The 25,582-nt window shown below is 33.8% G+C and overlaps 1 long non-coding RNA gene across 1 annotated transcript; it reads left to right on the forward strand.

The window, feature by feature from the left end:
- Window positions 1-899: 899 nt before the first annotated feature.
- Window positions 900-12,597, forward strand: LOC149549945 (uncharacterized). Its single transcript, XR_016354502.1, has 2 exons — window positions 900-1,027; window positions 12,290-12,597. It is a non-coding gene; the product is annotated as an uncharacterized LOC149549945 (long non-coding RNA).
- The last annotated feature ends 12,985 nt before the right edge of the window (window positions 12,598-25,582 follow it).

A 25,582-nucleotide genomic window follows, 5' to 3' on the forward strand; every position in this document is an offset into this window, starting at 1 on the left:
GATGACAAAGACTTGGAGGTGGAGCCCTCTAAGTCACCACTCTTCACTTGATAAATGGAGGATAATCCTAGGATTCTATAAAATATGGAACATTAAATGAAATTTAAATAGCCATTTATTTTTGGCTTGTCCTATTATATGAAACTAGTATATTTTAATAAAAGGGCCATCAAATTGAAAACCTAGAGCCTAAAAAAATTCAATATACATATTCTAAATTATCGAAGTCCAAACACCATATGATATCACTAGTAGTTCAAGTTAAGGAGAAGTGGGGTATCCCTCCTTCCATTAGAAAAACATGAGCAAGCTTTCTTTTAATGTCCATATATAACTATGTCTATAGAAGCTAGAGAGATGATGCTTTGTGATATATTAATATATTTAGATTACAGGGTTCATCTTTGACATCCATTTATGTAATAAAACTTCTAATCAAATATGTATATACCTAACAATTTTTAAATAGAACCTATTTTTCAATTGCACAGTGACATAAAAATTTTATGTTAAACAATAAATTATTAAATTCATCTTTGACATCCATTTATGTAATAAAACTTCTAATCAAATATGTATATACCTAACAAATTTTAATAGAACCTATTTTTCAATTGCACGGTGACATATAAAATTTATGTTAAACAATAAATTATTAAATTTATGCTCCACGTATAAATTTTATTTATTAAAATTTCACTAGAAAAGTTAAAGGATATGTTCATAATGAATTTATCATCTTGAAATTTAAGAATACTTTTTGTAAGAAATTTAAAAGTAATAAAAAAATAAACATTAGACTCATTCATTAATATATTTTTATATTAAAAATTAATATATGTAAAGAAAACAAAATATATAATAATAATTAATTGAATATGCTTATTTCACCCGTACAAATTTCAAAGAAGTCAAAACATTTTTTTTGTTTACGTATTACTTCAATAATGTCAGGTTTTGTGCAAAATGGTATATGCTTTAGCGAAGATATGGAATTGCCGAATCCCCACTTGAAGCAATTGGCCAGGTTAGAATTCTAAATCCAGTTAATTTCAAATGGTTTTTTAGCATTCATTTTCCATTTCTTATGAAATTTGAAGGATGAGCGAGAGAATAGGTAATGCTTGTATATATAAACCCTTGTTCTGGAACAACGTTTTAATAAGCCCTTTTCATTTGATCGGGCTTAAATGGCTTCAGGTTTTCTCAATTTCTTTAAATCAAAATTCTTAGCTTCAGTAAGAGATGTGAACCCTCTGGAATTCGAATATGCCTCTTACGCATTACAATCTCTACATACACAACTAGACCATAGGTTAGTGGAAAAAATTTATTCGTATAAATTTATGAAGATGGAGATCAAATTTCTTGCATACTTATTTGGCGATTCTCAAAGTCTTATATCTATATATACTCTCCAATTGCGACTGGTGATGCCCTAATCTTAAGGATTCCCCAAGGAGTTTAGATATTGATAAAACCCTATTGCTTATAGGTCAATGAACATACTCTGTAGAGAACATAATGGTAATAATCAGTAACACCCTAAACTCATAGAATTCTTGGCGGATGATCCTTCTCTCCCACTCTCCTTTGATACACCTTGGACAATACTCAATGATGGGAGTGCAACATTACGCTTTGAGATTCTTTTGGCTTCTATGCAATGTTGAAGGGATTTTTATTGCGTCAAAACTCTCTTTTTAATTTACAATTGGTCTCATATATTGGACCTACTTCATGTCTCCATCTTAACATGGGGAGTATATCCAGCGTTGCATGAACCTAAGTTATGATTCTTTACCACTAGATCAATATCAACATGAAGCACTAAGAAAAATCCTTCTATTTGGAAAAACTACCAAAGTGTTCTTATATGAGTCTTTCTGTAACTAAAACTTCTAATGGAAGATCAATTAAACAAAAAAATCTCTTGGTTTTTTTAGCAAATTTTGATATTTGCATGCTTGTGGTCTCAAATTAATTAGGTACCACAACTATCCACCTTATCGATTCAAAACTCATATTCATGCTAAATCAATCTTGTCCAATGTAGAATTGAAATCAATATGTCTTATCATGACTATTGTCTGAAATATCCTCAACCTAGTTTGATTACAAGCTATTATTCATTTCCATATATCAAATCAGTGGTACTAACAATGCCCATGTCCATCTGTTCAGGTTGGGACTGACAGTATGACGATGGTGGGTAAATCAAGAACATGTAAGAAAGAGTATGACATCCTTGGACGATATGAGGATCTTGAATGCTTTCGAAATTAGAAAATGTTTTCATTTTAATCCTTTGGATCATTGTCGCACTAGTGAAACTATATTAGTGAATGATTTATTCAATGTACAATAGTAGATAGTCTGAACTCAAAACCATGAATTGCATGGGTCTGTATATAGACACTTAGGGCTTATTGGATAATTTATTTTATCAGTTTAGAATGATTTTTAAAAATGTGTGTGGAAGACATGGCCTGTTAGGCATTTGGGTCCATGAGGTTAAATTAGTGCTCAAGTCTATATTTATAGCTTTAAGTAAAACCTTTACAAGATCTTTTTGTTAAACAACATTTGTTGCTGTAAGGGGTGTCCACCCATCACCTACAATGGAAAATCAAATTTGGAAAAGAAAAAAATTGTCCTAAAATAGAGATTTCAAAAAAAAAAAAAAAAAAAACGAGATACATCTTTTTCTACCACAAAACTGTTAGTAAGGATACTTTGAGATAATTTGCGTCGGTGTTTTTGGAAATCTTCTGCAGTCAATTTTGGATTGGGGTTTTATTGTTTGCATGGCAGGGCCTGGGATTTCTTCTCCGTTGGTGAGAATAGATGGTTCTTCTCCAACTATGCATGCAATGCGATCTGAATCGTTTTATTCAGGGGAGAGCTCCAAGCTGAAAAAAGTTAATGGTTGTTTTCCGCGTAGCCATGATCGCCCTATTCTGCTTATTCCTCCAACGGTTGTAATGGAGGACATTGATTATTGGACCAAGCATGCTTTGATATGCAAATTTCTTGGAATCCGGATTTCCCTATCCGCTCTTGAGGCATGGATCTGCCGCTCATGGCAGGTGGAAGGCGATATGGAGATTATGTTGGCAGGGAATAGTTATTTTTTTGTTGTATTCTCTTGCATGTCTAATCGAGATCGTGTTTTTGAAGGAGGCCCTTATTTCTACAACCATGTGGGGTTATTTGTCAAACCTTGGCATTCAGGTTTTAATTCTGCTGAGGATCTCCCTTCAACAGTGCCAGTTTGGGTTCGCTTGCCTCGTCTTCCCTTGGAATTTTGGCATGAAGACATCCTTCGACAAATTGCTGCTTTGTTGGAGAAGCCGGCTGCGATCGCACATCAATCCCTCGATAAAAAGGTTATTTCTTATGCTAGAATTTGTGTTGAAATTAATTTCAATAACTCATTACCAGATTCTTTGGAAATTTGTATGGGGGGATTTTCTTGGGTGCAGTAGTTAGATTATGAATCTCTCCCTTTCCTTTGCTGGATTTGTCATGAGTATGGTCATTTACTGCGTCAGTGCCCCCGTAACTCAAGTTTCAAAGGAGTGGATGGTTCTACATCTGGCAATACTGGTGGTTTGGCAGATACTACAGGGAAAGGACAATCTCAAATGGCTAATACTACCAAGGGGATGAATCCACAAGATGCTATAGGTAAGGGTAAGGCTCAAATGCAGGATAAGGATGGATTTACCCCTGTTCGCCCTCGTGCTAAGGGTCGTGGTCAAAAGAGGCCTTTGAAAGAAAGATTATCTGATTCAGGTTTTAACCACTTTGAGGTGCTGGATAGTATGGTTCTAGAGGAGGGTATTCCTCCTCCTATCTCTTCTGATCTAGTTTGCCCAGATGAGAGATCTGTTCCTAATGATGCTTCTGGGGCATCCCAAGTTGTAGTATATCAGAACTGTGAGGTCCCTGTAGCTCCTGTGAAAGAGGCTCTGGTGACTCCTGTAGTGTTGGAGGATAATGATGTTGTTTTAGCTGACTTGGTTAAGGATGTTCTACCATCAGGTAAGGGCAAGGGTTCTCCTCTCCCCTTGGGGTTGATGTCTCAACCCTTTAAGCGGGCTTCTTCTACTCCTCCTCTAAGGAGTGGGCGCAAAACAGACCAAGAGAAGATTAAACTCACAGGAGATATATTGATTGAGTCTGGTTCAGTGAAACCTTTGGATTCTCATTTCCCAATTCTACCCAATGATGATTATTCTCTCATGGAATGTAAGGGGGTTGAATAGCATCCCTAGACAAAAGGCTATTCATAACTTGGTGGTTGATCATAGCCCTGATGTTTTTTGTATCCAAGAGACTAACCTATCTATGGAGTCTATGGTCCAACATGCCTCTAGTATTTGGTCTCGTGGCCAATGCCAGTGTGTTGGGGCAACAGGCAGTGCGGGTGGTTTAGCTATATTTTGGGATCCTCAAAAAATTTATCCTCTTGGCTAGATGTCTTCTCGCTCAACTCTCTCTATGGTAGCTTCTGCTCTAGACTCAGGAGAGGTAATCATGGTTACTAATGTGTATGCACCTATTGATCTTGTGGGAAAGGAGGAACTTTGAGAACATATTCAATATGTTAGAAATTGTCATCCTTATCATCCTTGGGTGTTAGCAGGAGACTTCAATTCAGTTTTAAGTCTAGAGGAGAAGCATGGTGGTTTGGCTAGATTGGGGCCTTCTTCTGCTCTTCTTCGGCAACATATATCTCTTTTGCATCTCTCTGATGTTAAGCCTTCTAATGGTCTCTATACCTGGAATAATCGCAGGACTGGTGTTGCTGCTATCTCAAAACATCTAGATAGATTTCTTGTTTCTTGCTTTTGGGTTAGTGGCACCCTTACTATCTCTTCAGAAATCCTTGATTGGAGGGGTTCAGATCATTGGCCAATCAAATTTTCCGCTATAGGGGCTTATGTTCTGAAGCATCCTCCTTTTAAGTTCCAGTTGATGTGGCTTCCGGACTCCTCTCTTCATGATTGTGTTTTTTGTTGGTGGAAAGATGGTGCTCCTGCATATGGTACTGCAATGTTCTCATTTTCTAAAAGGCTTCAATATGTTAAAAGGCAGCTCAAGATATGGAATAGGGAATGCTTTGGGAACCTTCACTTTATGAAGAGGCTTGCTCAAGAAGATCTTGATGTCATCACAAGGGAGATTAGAGATCGAGGTTTCTCAGAGGATCTTGGCAAGGCTGAATCCCTTGCTTCTAGAGCTCTAGAAGAATGGGAACTTCGAGAGGAAATTTTTTGGAAGCAAAAGGCTAGAGTTGATTGGCTCCAGGAAGGTGATTGTAACACTGCCTTTTTCCGTAAAACAGTGCAATCTCGTCGGAATCAGTGCACTATCTCTTCTTTGGTTAATTCTCAAGGTATCCAACTGAATTCCTTGCCAGGTTTGTTCCAGGAGGCTATTTGGTACTTCTCTACCCTCTTCTCTAAGGACTCTCCTCCTGCTGATAATGAAAAAAATCTTATTCTGTCTTGTATTCCTTCCCTTATCACTCAGGAAATGAATGATTATCTCATGCGTCCTATTTCTTTGGAAGAGCTGGAGGAGGTGGTCTTTGGCATGCCTAAGGGGAAGGCTCCTGGTCTTGATGGCTTTCCAGTTGAATTCTTTCAGGAATTTTGGGACATCATTAATCATGATTTTTTGGAGGTGGTTAAAGAATCCTATGCTAGCAAGCAGATGCTTCGAGCTTTGAACTCTACATTCTTGACTCTTATTCCTAAGAGAGAGGGTGCTAATCAATTGGAGTTTTTTAGACCAATTGCCTTATGTAATGTGGTTTACAAAGTTATTACTAAGTTGATTGCTGAGAGATTGAAAAGGTGGCTTCCCATTATTATCTCAGAAGAACAAGGTGATTTTGTTGCTGGCAGACAAATTTTGGATGGGGTGGTTATTGCTACTGAGGCTATTCACTCTATGGCTACTTCAAGGGAGAGAGCCATGTTTGTTAAGCTGGATATGGCTAAGGCCTACGATAGAGTTAAATGGAGCTTCCTAAGGAGTATTCTTCTTTCTTTTGGGTTTAGCTCTGACTGGGTGAGTTGGATTATGAGTTGTGTTACTTCTGCCTCTTTTTTTGTTCTTATTAATGGTCAACCTTCTCAACTATTTGGTGCTTTTAGAGGCCTCCGCCACGGTGACCCTCTCTCCCCATATCTATTCATCATCATGGCTGAAGGCTTGGGCAGATTCATTAAGCATCAGGTGTCCCAAAATTCTATTCAAGGCTGGCAGTGGGGTAATGGGTTACCTTCTCTTTCCCATCTTCAATTTATTGATGATTCTGCTCTTGTTGGTCTTGCTAGGATCAAGGAAGCTAAAGCCTTTCGACATGCTTTGGACGTTTATTTGGCAGCTTCGGGCCAAAAAGTTAATGAGCACAAATCTTCCATTTACTTTTTTAACACTCCTGATTCTATTCAGCACAAGATTGTTGGTATCCTACGGTTTCAGATAGGATCACTTCCTTTGACTTATCTTGGCATCCCTATTGCTGTTTCCAGGCAGCCACGTCTCTTCTGGCAAAATTTGATTACCAAGCTTCAGGATAAGGTAAATCATTGGACTCATAGATGGCTTTCTACTGTTGCTCGGGTTACTCTTCTTCAAGCTGTTATCCAAGCTCTTCCTACTTATCAAAGCATGGTTCACGCTGCACCTATTTACTTTCTCAAGGAGTTTGATGCTCTTTCTCGACAATTCCTTTGGAGTGGTAATTTGCGTAGTACTAAATGGAGCTTGGTTAATTGGGCAACTGTTTGTAGGCCTAAAAAGGAGGGTGGTCTTGGTCTTCGATCTGCTCTATTGAGTAGTCAAGCTTTGGCTGCTAAACTTTATTGGCGATGGTGCTCTGGACAACATCAACTTTGGGCTCGTATTATCACTCATAAATATTTTCATGGTGCTGATCCTTGCTCTGTTTCTGCACTTCCTCTTGAAGGTCGTGGCTCAATGGTTTGGCATACTTTGAAGACAGGTGCAATGTTGGTAAAGAGGGGTCTGTTTTGGATATGTAAAGGAGGTTCTCAGGCTTTGTTTTGGTCTGATGCTTGGGATGGATTCCCTTCTATTTTATCCATATACCCTCATCTTCAGCGTCTTTGTGACTCTTTTCTTGCCGCTGGATGGGATAAAGTGGCTCATTACAAGACTCCTTATCAATTGGGACCTTTTGTTGGTTACAGATGGAAGCATTCTTCTGATTGGCCTCCTGGAGGTACAGACATGAATCGTCAAGAGCTTTCTCAAATTCTGGCCTCTAGAGAGTCTAGAGAGTGTTCTTCTTTGCTTGGTCCAGATGTTTTGGCTTGGGGTAGTACCTTGTCTGGTAAATATCATGTCTCTGCTGGGTATCAGGAGATAACTAGACAATTATTTGGGGATGCTGAGGTCCCTTGGTGGAAGCAAGTTTGGAATAAAGTTTCTTGGTCCAAGTGCAATTTTTTCATGTGGCTAGTGGCTCACAACCGTTGTCTTACCTGGGATAATCTTTGTAAACGTGGATTTCAGGGCCCCTCTTATTGTGTTTTGTGTGGTAACGGAGAGGAGTTTGTCTCCCATCTGTTCTTCCATTGCTCCTATTCTACTCAGATATGGCACCTTTGGTGGAGCGCTTGGGGTTGCTCTTGTCGGCATGCTTCCTCTTTGCCTGAGTTCTGGGCCCGCTTGGGTACTGCTCCCTCCAAGTCTTCTTTTCCCCATGCTGCTTGGATTGTTGGCCCATCTTTCATGCTTTGGCATATCTGGTTGGAGAGGAATCGTCGTATATTCCAAGATGTTCCGCTTGGTGTTTTGCATCTTTGGTGGAAAATATCACATTCTCTTCAAGAAACTATTCTTGTGAAGTGTGAGCTTGATGGGGGTATGGATCCGGTTGATCTTGCTATCTGTAATCGCCTCAATTTTCATTTGCAGGATGGGGCTGCAGCTCATAGGTTTCCTTCTATGTCCAGGCAGCTTCACCATCAGAGGAAGGGTCGGGTTAACCGGGATGGGCACTGGACTCCTCCTCCCTGTGGAGTTCTGAAAATTAACACTGATGGTTCTTCCTGTGGGAATCCTGGTCCGGCTGGTATTGGCGGAGTGGCTTGTTGTAGTTCTGGGGATGTTAAATTTTTCTTCTCAGTTCATAAGGGTGATTATACTAACAATCTCATGGAAGCTCAGGCTATTTTATATGCTGTGGAACAGTGTTGCTTGCGGGGATGGAGTAAGATTATCTGTGAGTCTGATTCCCAAGTGGTGGTAAACATGCTTTTTTCGCAAGAGCTTAAGGATGTTAGTTGGTAGCTGGCCACTGTTGTTAAGCAGATTCTTTTCTTCTCTTCCTCTTTTCAGTTCATTAGGTTCACGTATATTCCTCGTGAATGGAATAGAACTGCTGATTGTTTAGCCAAATGGGCATCTAGTCATGATCCGGGTTGGCATATTAGGGATAGGAGGTAACTGTCCTTTGAGATGGTGCAAGAATTTGATGATCTTGTTGCTCAGGATCGAGCTCCTTGTTGAGCTCTCCTTGTTGTATTCCTTTTTGTCTTAATAAATTTTTACCCCTATTTTTGAAGGAAAAAATATATATATATATATACAAAATATAATCTCAATATATACATAAAACTCAGAAAAAATTTCATGGGGGAGTGATATACCATAAGCTTTCGCATTATGGCATTTGATATTAGCTTTACAACAATGTCTCACCAAAATATCTACAGATTTTTAATGACCTCTTAAAGTTTTAATGTACAAAGGATTCTCCTCAGTCCTGTTACAGGCCAAAACAAAAAAGAAAAACATCTTCCCCACCTTGTAGAAGCGATTTACAGGCATCTTCTTTGTTAACCTTTGTGTAGTAGTATTCTTGAATGATTGACACATTCAGCTCTAGGGAAAAATTAGTGATAGGATTATGAGTTTTATTGAAAGGCAAGAAGGAGAGAGATGCTAGAGGAGCTAGAAATTTTAGACCTAGAAGAGAGAGTGGGATAGGCTCCAACATTTTCTAACTTTACAATGCTGGAAAGAAAGAGGAGGATCCAGTTAGGGATGTTAAAGATCCAAAAATTGTAAACGAAAGATCTTTAACCTTGTCAATTTTTTTCCAAAGATTATTATTTCCAAGGAAATTTCATACCAATAGACTTTTGATATTACACACCTATAGCAGCAAAACATAAAGAAGAAATAGACACAAAAAATAACAAAATATGCTCTGTTTCAGAACAGAGGAAGTTCTATTTTTTAGCAAATGAAAAATCTAATTTTATTCCTGCATACATTAGTACAGAACATTGCACTACTTTTATTTTGGAGACCACCTTGCATATAAAAGAAATCTACGATGACTATAGGTTTTGTTAACTGCTTGTAACAGCAGATTACAAATGTTTTAATTTTCCAATTAAATGCATAAACTACGGTGACTGATCTTGCATAGATGGTGGAAGTTTCAAATAGCTCATCCTTATTGAAAATAAAGTAATAAAACTATGCTGCAAAGTGAATAGGAGAGGTGGAGCTGGAGTTTATTAATCATGCAATTTTTTTAATGAAACGTTGAAGCTGGAAACAATTTGCATGATTTACTCAAATGCAAACTGGAGAGAAACGGTGGAACTAGAAGTCTGAACAGAGCATCAATCTTCATAGACTGATCAAAAAGATTTGCACAGAAATCTGAGACTTTCTCAACGGGTGGAATATTGCACAGATACATTTAAGATATACAAGAGCTATTAATCCCACTGAATAACATTGTAGAGGTAATAATCAGTTTCATGTACATTAAACACATTCCATAGAACATAAAATGCACTGAAGAAGGCCGATCTTACCAACTCAGTAGGTCTTGATTTCACTATCATCATAATTATATATAGAAGATGAAAAAATAAGTTAATATAGCACTGACATCAAATTCAAAGCAATCAGCATGAAGGAATTGAGATGTGAAATTCCTTGATACATTTAGGCATTAGTGGAAAATAAGTGACAACTCTATCAATGAATCCTTACAGCCAATCTACTGTACACGTTAAAAACTCACAATTTAGGTTGTATTGTATGCCACCAAAAATAAATGCAAAAAATTATATTTTAATTGCAAATGAAAATAAAGTGAATGTTATCCCATGCCACTTATTGGGGAAGAAGTATAGTACTATAGAAAATCTTGAGCTTATAAAATTTTCATGAATAAGCTTTTCATCAATAAAATAAAAATTATGGTCAAGCAAAAACAAGAGCGGCAGTGCAGCGAAGTTCCTGCCAAATACTTGAAATGTTAAGACTTTAAGTTGCAATAGATGTTATCTTTGACTTGTAGGTGGTAATTGAATGGGAGACAAAAGCCATAAGTGTTTGAATGTTAGAAACATGTATTCACAAGAAATGTAAGTTCACAAGAAATCTGTCAATTAGACGTTGTATATTGAGCAGTACATGCCACAGTGTAAAAATCAACAGAAGTCGGCAAGTAACTAAATATTAAATTTTATTAAACAAAGCATATAGTGCCCTCAAGACCATAGGAAACCAAAAGTGGAGGTGAAGCTATGTAATTTGTTCGAGTCAAGGGGTGAACACACTCATCAAAGTTTATCACTCAACAAAAGCACAGAGGCAGACCCAAAGCAAGAAACTTACCGTGTGAGGCAAAAAAAAAAAGGCAGCCCATCTGAAAGGCTCTGCAAGCCCTTTTAAAGAGAATAGATATTAATGTTGATGTTCACAACAATCTGAAAAAACATTACAATAATCAAATTTTCCTACCCTCTTAGACTGTAAACCATCAGCAGTAGAAGGAAAATGAAGAAAAACATAGATTGAATGTAACAGTCATCATGAATCAGCATAAAATAGTATTTCATGTAATTTTACAAACCAATCTGCTCAAAAAGAGAGGAAGGAAGATTAGTAGTCGATTTCTCTTCTCCTTCATCCCCAAACATCATCATAATCTTATTTATGTTAATCTCACTTATCTCAACTCGCTCAATGTCAAAAATTGTTCCACCAGAAATACTGCAATCCTCAGATGGAGAAGAAAGAAGAGGAGGAATATTGAGGCAGGCAGAAGGTCCATACATGATTTGAGCAGCACTGTCATATGCAAGAGGAGCCTCATGAGTGGTGTAAAAAGTGCCTTGTCTTTGATTCCACATTTTTCATTCATGTCTAAACAACAAGGTTGGAACTAGATTTGACAAAATACTGTCTGTTATGCTCTGATGGGCAACCATGCTCTGCCGGAAAGTTTATATTTTTTTCATCAAATGTATTGTGTGCATATCTTGTGACCATTGCAATCGATTGGAGCACATTCATTTGAAACATCTTGGCACAGGCTTAGAGTACATTAACCTCCTCGCTCTTTAGATTTTCTTTTAAGAGGCATTTTTTAGACTTTGCGTGGTCATTTTTGTGACGTCTTATCTAGAGGATGTTCAAAGCTTTGAATCCCTCCTCCATTGCAGGATATACGAATTGGAAATCCAATTCAAAAATCACAGAAAAGAAATATTTTTTAGCAATTAACTCAAAGAAAAAAGAGAATTTATATTTCACTATATCAGAACAATGCAAAGCAATTATCATATCTATCTAAAATCTAGAGACTACTCTAATACACTTCTTCTCTTCATCCTCTTTATCCTGCAAAATATACAATAATTTAAGCCTTTCTCCAAAGTTGTTCAATGGTAGCTGCCAAAGTTTTGTCCAATTGGAAACCCTATAAACCAAACAAACCAAAACATAGCGAACTCATTACTTAAGTAATGAAGAGGCAGTGGATATGAAGGCAGTTTCGAGCACTATTAATGGAGAATGAAATTGAGCTCCTCACAGAACAGTTTCCTACTACTGAGCAAGAAGCTTACATGTAGAATGCAATTTCCCAGATTCAAAAGGAAAACACTAAAGCCCAGCTATGATTAAAAAAAGCTCGGAAGACAGATGTCACATGCTAAGGATGTAAACATTTTCAGATAACATTTTTATGGAGCAATATAGTTTAGCAAATGGCCAGACATTTTCTGCGATGATTGTGAATCTATATTGCGCTTATATATTTCACCTAGCAGAAATGGAGAAATGAACTTAGGAGGCTGAAAGAAGCTGATCGAGAAAGACAAACTTTGTTATCTAGGCTGTAGAGGTAATTATTACTATTGTGCATTTTTTTTTGTGGCTAGTTGAACAAAATACCATGCATAACATTTTCTACCGTATATGTATACAGGAAGTTGCGAAGAGAAATTGAAGTTTGCATAAAGAGTTAATAATGTCGAAGGAAGAGACTGAATATTCCTATACAATAAGGAGCACTACCTCAAAAGTTCAATCTGCCAAAAAATTCATCAAGTTTAGTTAAATAAGATTTTCTTTCAGGGTTTCTCCCAATATTTTATCTAAGCAACTTGAGTATTCACATTTTAATGAATCGGATGTTTTACCAGTTCTGATTGCATATTTTGTTTTTCATGTCCAGCTACATATTGATATAATTTTATGTAACATAATTAATATTAAGGTCCAATTTTCTACTTATGACTAATGTAAGAGCCACCAAAGATCATTATCTTGTGGTGGAGGAAATTTAAGGGACGGAGAAGGGATCCTAATCATAAAAAATTTTATATGTAAAGGACATGTAAAGGACATTTCAAATCCTTTGAGAGATTAGTTGCACTCTTCTCATGAATAGGAATTTCAATTATATAATAGGTTGAGAGGAGAGAACACGAAATGCATTGTTTGAAAATTAAAACCAGAAAACTCTTTTCTATTCACAACATATCTTTTTAATGTTAAAACCAAAAATATTATTTTGTTCATAGAAAAATGACACTGTTGTAGCAGATTGGCATTTCGAGTAAAAACCTTAGGTGAATTAATTAGTATATAAGGATCTAAAAACTCAAGACAATTTTTATTGCAGACTTCAACAGGAAAAAGCAAATCAACATCGATATTATTAAATCATGAATTTTCTTACTCATAGATTTTCATTAGGACCCTCAAGGAGATTCTTGTTGATCACGTCACTAATAACATTGCAGAGCTTAAGAGAGATTAGCAATTTGAGGTGAATTTAATGTAGAGATTGCTAAGTCTTATCTGGACTTGTAAGGATAAATACTTTTTTCATGCAAATGCATATGTTCATTAATCTTGCATTTATTTTGGAATACCATGATAACTGCCCCAACAATGATACTTGAAGTCCATGTGGCTCAAACTCATAATTTTGAAGAAAAATACCATAGAAGTGAAGATAATCTACAATGACATCAAGAAAATGCATCCTCACTCAAAATAGATTCAAATAGAAATAACAGAGGGAACACATGGATTCACATAATACAATATACTTATATCTAATATTACAAACACAAGAAATATGTCTCTAGTTGTAATAATAGAAAGTAAATAAACAATCATATATTATTGATCTTATTTATATTCATCTAGTAAATTCCTATATCTACAGAGTTTTATATAAATCAATAGTAGAGCACTATTTGTTCTTGGGAAAAGCTCTCTCTTGCATTTTATAAATGATGGTATTACTATGCTATTTGATTTTTCTACTATAATAAAGCCTAGACGCTTCCAATTTTGTCTTTCAATGCATCTCTATTAGCCAACCAACATTCTCTACCATTGCAATTGGAATACTTTGCATTTTCTACAAGAAAGAAGAGTAAAATATAATATAAAATGAAAAGGAAAATAAAAAGAACAACTAAGAATATGACATCTTTTGTTTCTATATTATGTTAATGATTAATGCTATTAGAAAGTTCTAAGTTCAAGCTTAAATGTTTCTAATTTTTGTTTGAAAATCATGTTCAAACATGTATCTTCTATTCTTCTTTCTTGACATTTTAAATAAATAATAAAATTGTTTAAAAAAATGATATAAATCTACGTGAATAAAATATTTAGATATTTTAAATATTCTTTATATAATTGCTTTAGTTAGATGTTTCTAATTTTGAATTCTTGATATATTAAAGATATTTCTAAAAAAAGAAAGTAAAAAATTAATAATTCAAAACTTATTAAAGATATACATTGATTATATTATTTAATCAATACGTTAAAATAGGAAATCTAATGATTATCTATATACATATATACAACTAAATAATTTAAATAAAATTATGTAACTTTTGGCTATCCCTTTTCTTGAAATATATGAGATTAGTTATTTATTATTTAAATAATAAAATTTTATTAATTAAATACAATATAAAGATTTCTTGCACCAATTTTAAGAAAGTAAGTAATAATATTTTTATTTTATGAATAATATTAATATTGGAGCTATCTCAAGTAACCATATAATTAATTAAGATGAGAGCATAATCATAACATTAATGGAAAGCATAATAATAAAAGATAAAAAGTAATATAATATTACAATCTACAAAATAGATAACGAAGCTACTACTAAAGGAAAATGCTTTTGGTGGCTATATAGAAAATGACAAATACAATTTATTGTAGAGTGGGGGATATCGCATAATATAATAGGACCTTCTTGAAAAACATCTTATGATTGAGGTAATACATTTCCATCTTAAGTATTAATTAGTGATTAGTTATTTATATCAAGTAATTTTTAAGCTTGTCTTATGCATAGACATAAATTGAGGACGTTAAGGGGAAAAAATTGGTTGGGTTTTCTTGTTTAAATTTTGGGCATTACATGAACATTATTATATCTCTTTTTCAAAATTTTAGTAAGAACATAATTATCTTAGAGATTAGTTTGGTTTTATTATTTATCGTGCAGTAGAATTGTGTTTGGCCTTAATGAACTTATATATTTCTTTCTTAGGTATGCTTCAATATTTCAAGAAGTGCCATAGTTCTTTTTTTTGTTTAGTATTACAACTAGTCTACAAGTTCTTGGATATGAACTTGAGGTAAGAGTTAATAACTATCATCTCACTTAGTAATTAAAAGAATGAAAAATAATTGTAGAGCAAAGCTAGCATTTTCTATATCCAAGAAATAAAAAATAAAGCAACCATTTTTTCATATAGATAAGTTTCTCACATCTAGAAACAATGTGATAATTAATATGAAATAGTTTTCTTATTTCTGGAAACAATGAGTATAAGGGGGTTCTTATTTGGTGAAACAAAAACCCATCCTGATTTGAAGCTCTCACTACCCAAATTCAATGTGAAAAATTGCAGCACTAAAATAATTAAATTAATTTCTTTTGTGGCTATATTTACTTGTAGATGGACCAGTGCATGCAATCTAGGAAAATTTGAGAATATTGTTGGGCCAAGGTAGCATCATTATTTTCTAGAGCACTTCCATAGTGCTCCAACAACTACTCCTTACAATTGGCATCATGCCAATCTTCGAGGTACCCCATCCCCTTGGCTATAGGCATCATGCCAACATAGTTTAAAATTGTTGAATTGTTATTGATAAAGATTTAGATTGTTGTTTTTCATAATTACTAAAATTTGTGTTCTTTGAGAAGAGTATATTGTGTTACAGTGACCATGATCATGGTAGATCTAATATTGGGAAGAGAACCTTGTCAATTTTTTGCATTATTCTTTAAAGGGTACTAGCTCAATGGAAGAGTGCCTGCTTTATAAGTAGGAGGATGGTGGTTCAATTCCATCGTGCCCAAATATGACTAAATTAAAGATTAAATAAACTACTAAATAAACTACCATATATACTATCATAAATAGTACCAAATATACTACCAAATAAACTACCAAATATATTACCATATATACTACCCAAAAAACTACCAAATAAACTACCACATAAACTACCAAGTAACAACAATAAATGACTAAATTAATGACCTAATCAATGATTAAAAAGTTTTAGTCATAAATTTGGTTGGGAGATAAATGTCTGGCAATAAACTACCATTGGTCACGTGATCAAAATTAGTCACATATCTTCAATTTTTAGTAGTTTATTTAGTAATGTATTGTTGTTTTTGTACTAGTGTATGCCACACTTAGTAAATTATGTTTTAGTCCTTCAACCTAATAGGCATTGTAACATACAAGTTCATTGGTTAATGAGGTTTGGCCTTTTCTCTTTATGCAACAAAGTTAATTTTTTCCAAACCTTACACTACCTCCATCATAGTGTTCAAAATGTTCAAACTTATTTTTATCTCTAGTCATATGGTGAGAACATCCACTATCTATGATCCATGTATCATTTTTGCTAACATGAGAGAAAAGTGTCATCTTATCTCCTTCATCAACAGATTCATTTTTTACAACAATATACACTATTTCATCTTCACTATAATTAGAATCTTTAGCCATAAAAAAAGTTTTCTTACCTATGTCTTTGTAGTATTTGTGACCTTTGAATTCCTTCTTGCCTTTGTACTTGTGGCTTTTCTTTTCTTCCTTATTCTTTTTTTGGACACCTAGCAACAATATGACCAATTTCTTCATGAGAGAAATAAATTAGAGGGATTTTACCTTTGTATTTTCCTCTGCTCCTAGAATATTTCTTTCCAAGTAGAGCTTCAACAATTTCAAGATCGCTATTAGAACTTTCTTTAGTTTCTTCCTCACTTTTTGATTGATTATCTTTTATTTTCTTACCTTTTTCTTTGAGTGAGAGTTTGGCTTCAAATGCAAACTCAATATTCTTGGAAGTAGGAAAATAGTTGTCAAAATTGTGTAGTTCAAAAGCTATCAATATTCCTACTAGGGCATCGAAACATATCTTGTCATTTGGATCACATCTCTTTTCTTGAATAGCAGACACTCTGATTGTATAGATGGGAAGCAAAGTTTTAAGAAATTTACTTACAATAGTTTCTTCTTTAATTTCTCCTCTAGATGCTCTGATTGCACTAACATTGGCCTTGATCCTTTCCACATATTTTGCAACATTTTCATCTTATCTCATCCTGATTTGATCAAATTGTTCTCTAACTCTTTCTACTTTGGCTCTTCTTACATTGTCATCTCCTCCATAGATTTCTTTCAGCTTCTTCTTCACATCAAAATCAGTTTTACAATCTTTGACCTCACCAGATTTAGTATAACTAAGAGTAGATGCAATGTTAATCATCATGATGTTATAGTTCTTCTTCTTAGCAATATCACCAACTGATCATATTCTAGTGGGAGTTTTATATTCTTCATCAAGATATTTTCATATTGAATCACTGATGGTAGCTAGATGAAGCCTCATAAGTCCTTTCCATGCTACAAAGTTGTCTCTGATTGTGAGGCCTCACCCCAACCCTTCATAGCCTTCGCTGTTACTTTATCATTTTGATACTCACGACTCGAGATGTCGAGACATTATCTGATGCTTAGAACATACTTTATTATTTCATGTTGTGTGATGTTACTTTCATATATATTTGATGATTGTCATTTAATGTTTCATATATATGTATGTTGATGAAACCAATAATGTAGGATTGATATTTTGGTTTAGGATATTTTAATTGGTTAAGAATTAAGTAGGATGAAAGAAACCCTGAGTGATGTTGTTCCAATTTATGTGAATTTCTGATGCGTATACATATATGTACATGTGATTTTCGAGACTACTGATGTGTACAATGAGTGTGTAGATAATTTTAGCCGAGGAAACCGACGGAGGAACAGAACCGATCTCTATGTGTTGATTTTGAAAACCTTGTTGTTCGTAATTCAAGTATTGTACTGTGAGATGTATGTATTTTATTTCTATGTTTAGTGAATGTTAATGTTCATAACTATGTTCTTTTAGTGTCGCTTGACACTTGTAAATTGTTTATGTTCTTCAGTGTGCTGATTTGGGTTAGTTGTGTAACCTTTGGACCCAAGTTGGTTTAAGTTGGTGTCAGTTTGCTAATTGGTTCTTAATCGAGGTTAGTCATCCCTAATCCAATTTAGTGCTTAATCTACTTTTTAAGAGTTGTTAGTTGGTCCTAATTATTTCCTATCTTTTGTGTGGCTCTAAACCTATTCCTAAGGCTTTAAAACATGAAACAATTATACCCAAGGGTTATGGGTATGGGTTGGAGGTCTTTTCCAACTCCTAAGCCCCTTTTGTTGACTTTGGAGATCACTCAAAAAGTCTCATTTTACCTTTGTGCGAAAATTGCAAGTGGTTACCATGAGTTTCATTACCCCACCTCCACTTAGGGTTTAACCATAGTGTGGGTTGAGTTAGGAGTTTCTATACTTGTTAGTGGGTGGGTGTAGTTATTGATCCTTTTGGGTGGTTGAGCTTGAGGCTTATTTAGAGGCCCTTCTTGGACTAGTTGAGGTTGTTACCCAATCTCTACATTTAGAGATGAGTTCTTGAAGATTGAAGCAAGGAAAGGGAAGCTCTACTCAAACTTATTCATTTTCCATTACCTCTTTGTGAAGGTTGGAATTCTCATCTCCCTTGTTCAGATTTCATTCTTGTTTCATGCTTATGCTACCTTGTTGTTTTTTGAATGTTTGTATGGTTGCGGGTATGTTGGGAAGATTTGAAAACCATGTTATTTTTGGATTTTTTCTTTTCATGTTTATGTTTGCAATTTTGAGATTTTCTTGCATGGGTGTTTTGGTATTACTCACCCTTGGAGAGGGCAAAAGTGACCAATTTTGGGAAAGGTCTGTTTAGTCGGACTCCAACCAGTGTAGAGTCTCTTCTCAGGATGAGAAGAGGGAGAAAGGGTAGGGTGTTATGGGCCCCTACCTGTCAGCACAAACCTTGTATTCTTTTGGTATGTTGAAATGGAAGAACGGAAGTTCTTGGTATATAGCCCTGATTAGGCATCTGTTTGGTGTTGTTCTTGACTTCTCCTAGTTGGAAGAATCCACCTTTCTCTAGTGTTGATTCACTGTGAATCATATAGTGATAACCTTGTATGATTTTTCATGTTTGATTTGTTTCTTGGTCATGCTTGTTATCACCTGATCAGATTTTGTTTCCTCCACGGTTCGTAGAAATGTGTTGCTGAATTGGATATGGAACCCTTGTTGAGATTCATGAAGGAAATTTCATTTAAGTGTTGTAATTTAGGATTGAAATCCTATGTAATTTGTATCTCAAAACTTTGTTGGATTGGCAATGAAGCTGGGTTTTCTTCCTGATTCTTTCCCGGCTGAGCCTTTGAATCAGGTTTGCCAATAAAATTTGTGTTAAGTATAATTGGTTATCTTGTGTTTTAATCGTAATTTTTAAGTTAGATGGATGCACATCAAATTAGGATAAAATGATGATGGTTTAATTAAGTAAAATTTCGAGTTTTCTTTGTGTTGAAAAAATGAAATTTATGTTATGAATGTAGGTTCAATTTTGGGATTATTGGAAGCAAAATAATTCTTGCATTATAGTAAATGGATCATTAATATTCCTAGAATATTTATTTTGTAATAGCTCCTATTAGACCTTTAAAAAAAAAAAAAACCCCTCTTAATAAATCAATCAATTTCAAAAAAATTATACTTAGAGAAAATTTATTCTTAGAGCAAAAATACTCACTGCCTTTTGTATGAGGAGAAAGATTTATTGTCTTTTGCCACAGAGCATCAAAAGGATTCTATTAATATTCCCTTAAACTTGTTAATATTAAATGTTTAAATAAAATAAAGTAAAAATAAAATAAATACAAAAATGGACATATAAATTAAGGAAATACCCTATCCTACCAAATAAACTCTAAAACATAATTACACACCCATAACCCTTTAATTTAGGCATATCTCATGGAGACAAAGTCAGCCATTGAAAGTACAGATGATGTCACCACTCTTTAATGTCATTCTGAGCACAAATCTTTTGGTTGCCGTGTATGTTTTATGGAAGGGCGAATTGAAAAGTTGAAATTTTAAAACTCTTGAATTAAACCTTAACTTTTTACCTTTCCCCCCCCTTAACTCCTCCTTCATCCTTCCTTGCACTTGCCTAGTGATTGGTGGTTGTGTGTTGGCAGGTCTGCGTAGGCTTTCATGTGCTTGGGGCAGCGTGTTTGGGGGAAAAGGCTTAGGCATGGGTAGAATAAGAGGGGCACGGTTTTTAGGAATATGTGGGGTAGTTTAGGTTAGTTATTAAATAGTTTAGTTTGTTTCTTTTTTCAATTTATTTATTGTTATTATTTGTGATTAGTTTAAGTTAGTTTTAAATATAAGTTATTTTTTGATTTATAGTATTAGGAGTTAATTTTAGTTAGATTATATATTTATGTTAAATTTTTGTAACATTAGTTTTAATTTAATAAAAGTTTTTAGTTAGTAGGTATTGGTTTGCTAGTTTAATTTTAATTAACTTAGTTGGTTACTTATTTTAGAAAATTTTAATTTCATGATCAGTTAAAATTGAGTTAGTTGTTAATTGTTTAAATTTTAAAATTAGTAAGAGTTTGATAGTTAATTTTTATTATGTTAAAGTAGTCGAAATATTTAAAGTTAATAAATTATATATATATAATATGTTTTAATTCTAGTTAATTATTTTTTCTTAGCGACTTTTCAATATCGATTAAATTGTAAATCGATAATTGTCTATAAGATTTGTAATTGAACTTGATCTAGTGGAACTTGATTATAATTTCTTTCTTGTAATGATAACTTTATATGAAATAAAAGATGCTATGTAATAAATGATAAATCCATCTTTAATTATAATGTTATAGAGGAAATTTAAATCTTTTGTTTTAAGATTAATATGAAATGAAATGAATGTCGATATAATTTTAATAGCGAGAGCTTCAGTTAAACAATGTATTTATCCTCAAGAGTTTATAAACTTGTGATGTAATGTAGTGAATCTTTTCTTGTAATGTGATCGCAAACTTTTCAACTTGAGCATCATAATAATTTTAAAAAAAAAAGATTTGTGTGTTTTTGCCCTCGTAGTTTGGGCATGACATTGATCAGCTTTGGAATTTCTCTCTAGTAAGACATCTTGATCTTTAGATTAGGTCCTTGAAACCTTCTCTACAGGCCCTAAAAGCTTTGATACCAATTGTTGGAAATATAAGAGGAGTGACTAAGAGGGGGGAGAATCAGTTAACCCATAAATAAATCTTAGATCCCTCAGATGTTAATTATAAAATTTAGACTGATAAAACTAATACTTGGTAAACACACAGAAATTGTTGAAATTCAGTAAATGCAAAGTGTGAATTACTTTAGTGAATCTTAAGATGTTATCAATTATTAATTGTAAACATGAATGAAATAGCAAGAACACATGAACATCGAGATTTAATGTGGAACCCCAATTTGGGAAAAACCACCAATGTAACTAGTTATTGTTTTTCACTCTTTTGAATTGAAACCTGTTATGAGCCAACCCTATTTAAGGTTACAAAAAACATTGTTAGGTGTGATCCTATTAAAGGATTTAATCACCCCATTAGGAGTGGCCTTGCAAAAGGTCTTAAAACAATTCAATGAAATTGCCACCTTGTTAGAGGATTTACACATGGCCATTAAACCAATTCTATTAAGAGATTTTAGTTCACTGCTACAATGGTTATAGAGTAACAATGAAATGACTTGATTATGATTCAACTAAGTTATTGATTATAGATCTCTACTCTGGTTCATACTTGATCCTTTCTGATCAAATAATACTTTTTTTCTCCACAAGGATATCTGCTTTATCCTTCAAGTTTGCTTCCTCCTCTTATCTCTTTTAATTTATTCAACTTGCATCTCACACTTTGAAATCACAACTTGGCCTTTTACTTATACCTTTTAGATTGTCAAGTTGACTCAAACTAAAATTAGAACAACCAATATTCATCACCTCAGTCAGCTAAAATCAATAGGTAAAATAATTAATCTTTACATGACAAAATAAGAAAACCCTTTGGTAGCCAACCCAGCTCGGTAGAAACTGATTTTGAGGCAATTTTTTGTGTTACCGAATAGAAGCTTGTTTAACATTGCGAACTTACAAAATTCCTTTAGTAGACAAGTGAACTTAGTTAACATTGACTCTATTCAAATTTCCCTTTGTTAACTAAGTGAGCTTGCTTAACACTCTATTCTACTTAACTTCCTTTGACACGAGTGAGATTGGTAGAAACTACCTTATGCATAGAGTAAACTTAGGAATGCTCAGTAGACTAGAAAAATTGTCTTCATTGACCAAGTGAGCTCGGAATGCACTGATTTCCAACTGATATAGAATTTTTGTAACATCAAAAGTCAACACACAATTAATCAATTGTATCCAACAAGGTGTCTCAATAGGGATCTGCCAATCATAGTGTGATACGTTTCATAGATTGGTCAAACTAGGTTTGACCTAGATGGAGAAAAGGAGGGAAAAATAAAATAATTTCAAATTTTTATTTTTAAATTTGTTTCCTCAAGTCAACATACATGTCTTTTAAATAAATTTTGATTTTAATATAAAGTTTCAACTTTAGGTAAAAGGAAATTTTTTTGTAAAAAATCAAGCCTATATATCAATCTATAACTTGGATTTTTAATTGGTTATCTAGGAAATTTTTCTTAAGTAAGTATAGGACTATTATATATTGACAGAAACATCTTGGGGTCTATTTCCATATTTTCCACTTTTTTTCTACACATGTATTGGTGGGTAAAATATAAACTTGGTTTTTTTTTCCCAAAGTTCACCTTATGCAACTGCATTTTGGTATAGGCAGTTTAGATTAATTTTATGGGAAAGTGGTGAAATGGGTAGGTGCCAAATCTAGACAGGGTATTAGCAGGGCTTTTTTTTTTTCCTACAAAGCTTTGCAATGTGTGTTTTGGAAAATTTTGGTATTAAATCTAATAGTTTATCATAAAGGGGGTTTCTCATCATCCAGGAAGATATTTTCAAAGTTTGTTGGGTAGAATGATGGGATGAATTGATCTGATTTTCAGTTCTAGAGAGATGAAAGATGGTTTTCAATAGCATTAGATGGAGGTTCAAGTGGACAAGTGTTGATTCTAGATCTGATCTAGGATTACTTCCTCATCTATATCTTTCTTTCTTCTCTCATTGTACACAGTTGGTTGTAGACTTTTGGACAAGTTTCCAGAGCTGTGATACCACCAAGGTTTGATGTTGTTGGTTCTAGACTATTGAGCTTATATTTAGATGTGATTCCACCATTCTCTTCATAATCTCTCTAGTACGAACAACAAGAATAAATAATACAGTATAGTTTTGATCCCTTTTTATGTTTTATAGGTCTTTCATGCATCTTGAATTTACTTGTTTCAAAGGAATGAATATAAAGAACAAAAAATTACTTAGTGTCATTTTGATTCTTGTCTCATTTCTATTTTGTTTACAATCTTTTGTGGTTTTTAGACAAAGAAAAAAGATCTAGTTGCATCTTATTTTGAGTTGTATGTCTTGATGTGATTTTCCTTTGAGTCAAAGAGTCATGTAAATGCTTGATACATTTGATAGGGTTGTGAGTTTCATGAGAAGGATGTTTGATAAGTATGAATTTAAGTATGAACATTGATGTCTAATTCACAAAATGATTGGATGGATATCATATATTGACATATCAAATATGTCATTGATATTCCAGATGTGTGTTGTGATTTATAGAATACCAAATGGATAGGGCACTAATCAACTACAATATCGATTTAGTTTTTTGTTGCATATGTGTTGTTTTACTTATTCAAAATAAAATAATCAATCATCCATGACCCTTTAGTTTAGGAGCTGAAAGGATACCATCACTCATCTTGTTGATTTCATAGGTATTTCATTTTTCTACTACATACCTATGTTATTGCATGAGTATAGGAGAAATAGGGTTTAATTTGCTTTATATAGATTTAGATATGTACTTTGAACTAGTACCATATGAATGCATCTAAAGGTCTACCTACCTAGGTTTTAGAGAGCCTAAACTAGAAGAATGAGTTCAACCCTATAATTGGCTAAGGTTCTTGATAGATTATGTCTATCATAGGAGATAGCTTCCCCTAGATGCAATCACATCTTGTCTACCTGGTAGTTAAAATCAATGTTAAATTAGAAGCCAATAGAGATATTGCTAAAGCTATTATTTTTGATAGAGTGAGTAAAGGAATGAATGCTAAGGAAAAAAATAAAATATGAATTACAGGGTGTAAAATATAGTGGAGATCATGTTGACATAGTCATTTGGTCATTAAAAAGAGGAAATAAGACTCACTCCTCTAAGCCTAGTGATTCAGATATAATAGGGAATTTGATTATGAAAAGAGTAGAAGATACACCAAATGAGGAGACTACTGAGATGAATGTTGGAACACCAAATCTTCCACTAGCTACTACTAGAAAAGAAAAGAGATCCATGTAGGAACTAGATGTGAAGTATGAACAAGTCTTGGTAGCCTATAATGAAGAGCTTAAGAAGAGGCTATGACTTGAGAAAGAAATTTCTTGATATAAATGATAGCAAGTCAAAATAAAAATAGTTGGGGAGTCATCTTGGAGACTAATTGCATCTCCACCTACTTCTCCACCACCAAAAAGCCCAATAGTTGAAATACCTGATGCTCCTCTACATCAAGAAGATACCACTAAAATAAGGGAAGCAATGTTCTTTTTTCATCTATGATATTGATACAAGGAGATTGCATTACATGATGACCTAATTGTTCTCTATTGTTAAACCTCCTAGTAATGATGATAATAAGCTAAGAGACATCCTAAATAAATGGGTAGAAAGAGAAGAACCAATTACAAAAATATGTTTTGATATAGTTGATAAAGAGCATAATGAATATTGCACTAAAAAAACATATGATCAAGTAATTGGTTTACTACAGGATGATGCAAAAAGGGAATTACTACAAATAAAGCTAGGGTCATGTATCTCCATACGTGAAAACAAAAATTTCACTTTCTTTCCTTCATTTTTCATAAAAAGACATGAGATAAAGACTTTAACAGAATGAGATGATGATTTTTTGGCCATGTTGAATGATAAAATTAGTAAAATAACAAGTAATGATGATAATGCTTTATTTATAGATGTTGTATCAGACTTGATAGAAGCCAGGTGATTTTATAAAAAATAAAATTATGAGGCAAAACATCTCAAGAATGAATGGAAAGATATTACTAGTAAAGAAAAATAAGTCATCAATTATGACTAGCCTAATGATTCAACAAATGATGGATGGATGGCCAAGTATGTGTCAACAACATAATCTTCATAGGTAGTAACAAATGACAAGTTGTAGGACAAATCAACAACTACTGAAGAACTAAAGTTTATTGATAAAGTTGTTCAAACAACTAATGACAAAGCTAAAGCTGAGATAGAAGAGATCAATGAGACAAGTCCTCAACTAATGCAAGAAGTTAAAGGAAAAATAAGAGAATTTTTTGAGGAAAAAGAAAATCAGTTTCTTCCTACATATATTAATGTATCCAATCAAAGCCTAACTAAAGAAAAAAAGGTGGCCTCTATTCGGTCATCTTATTACTTTTATAACAAAAGATTGGACATCCTTTCATGGTGATTTTATAGTCACAAAAAATCATGTGTTCACTTAAAATAGTACACTTATTTCATTTAATTTGTCAACCTAAGAGC

This window comes from Cupressus sempervirens, chromosome 7 (assembly GCF_028749045.1).
Source record: "Cupressus sempervirens isolate cs-2001-9-10 chromosome 7, ASM2874904v1, whole genome shotgun sequence".
Classification (NCBI taxonomy): domain Eukaryota; kingdom Viridiplantae; phylum Streptophyta; class Pinopsida; order Cupressales; family Cupressaceae; genus Cupressus; species Cupressus sempervirens.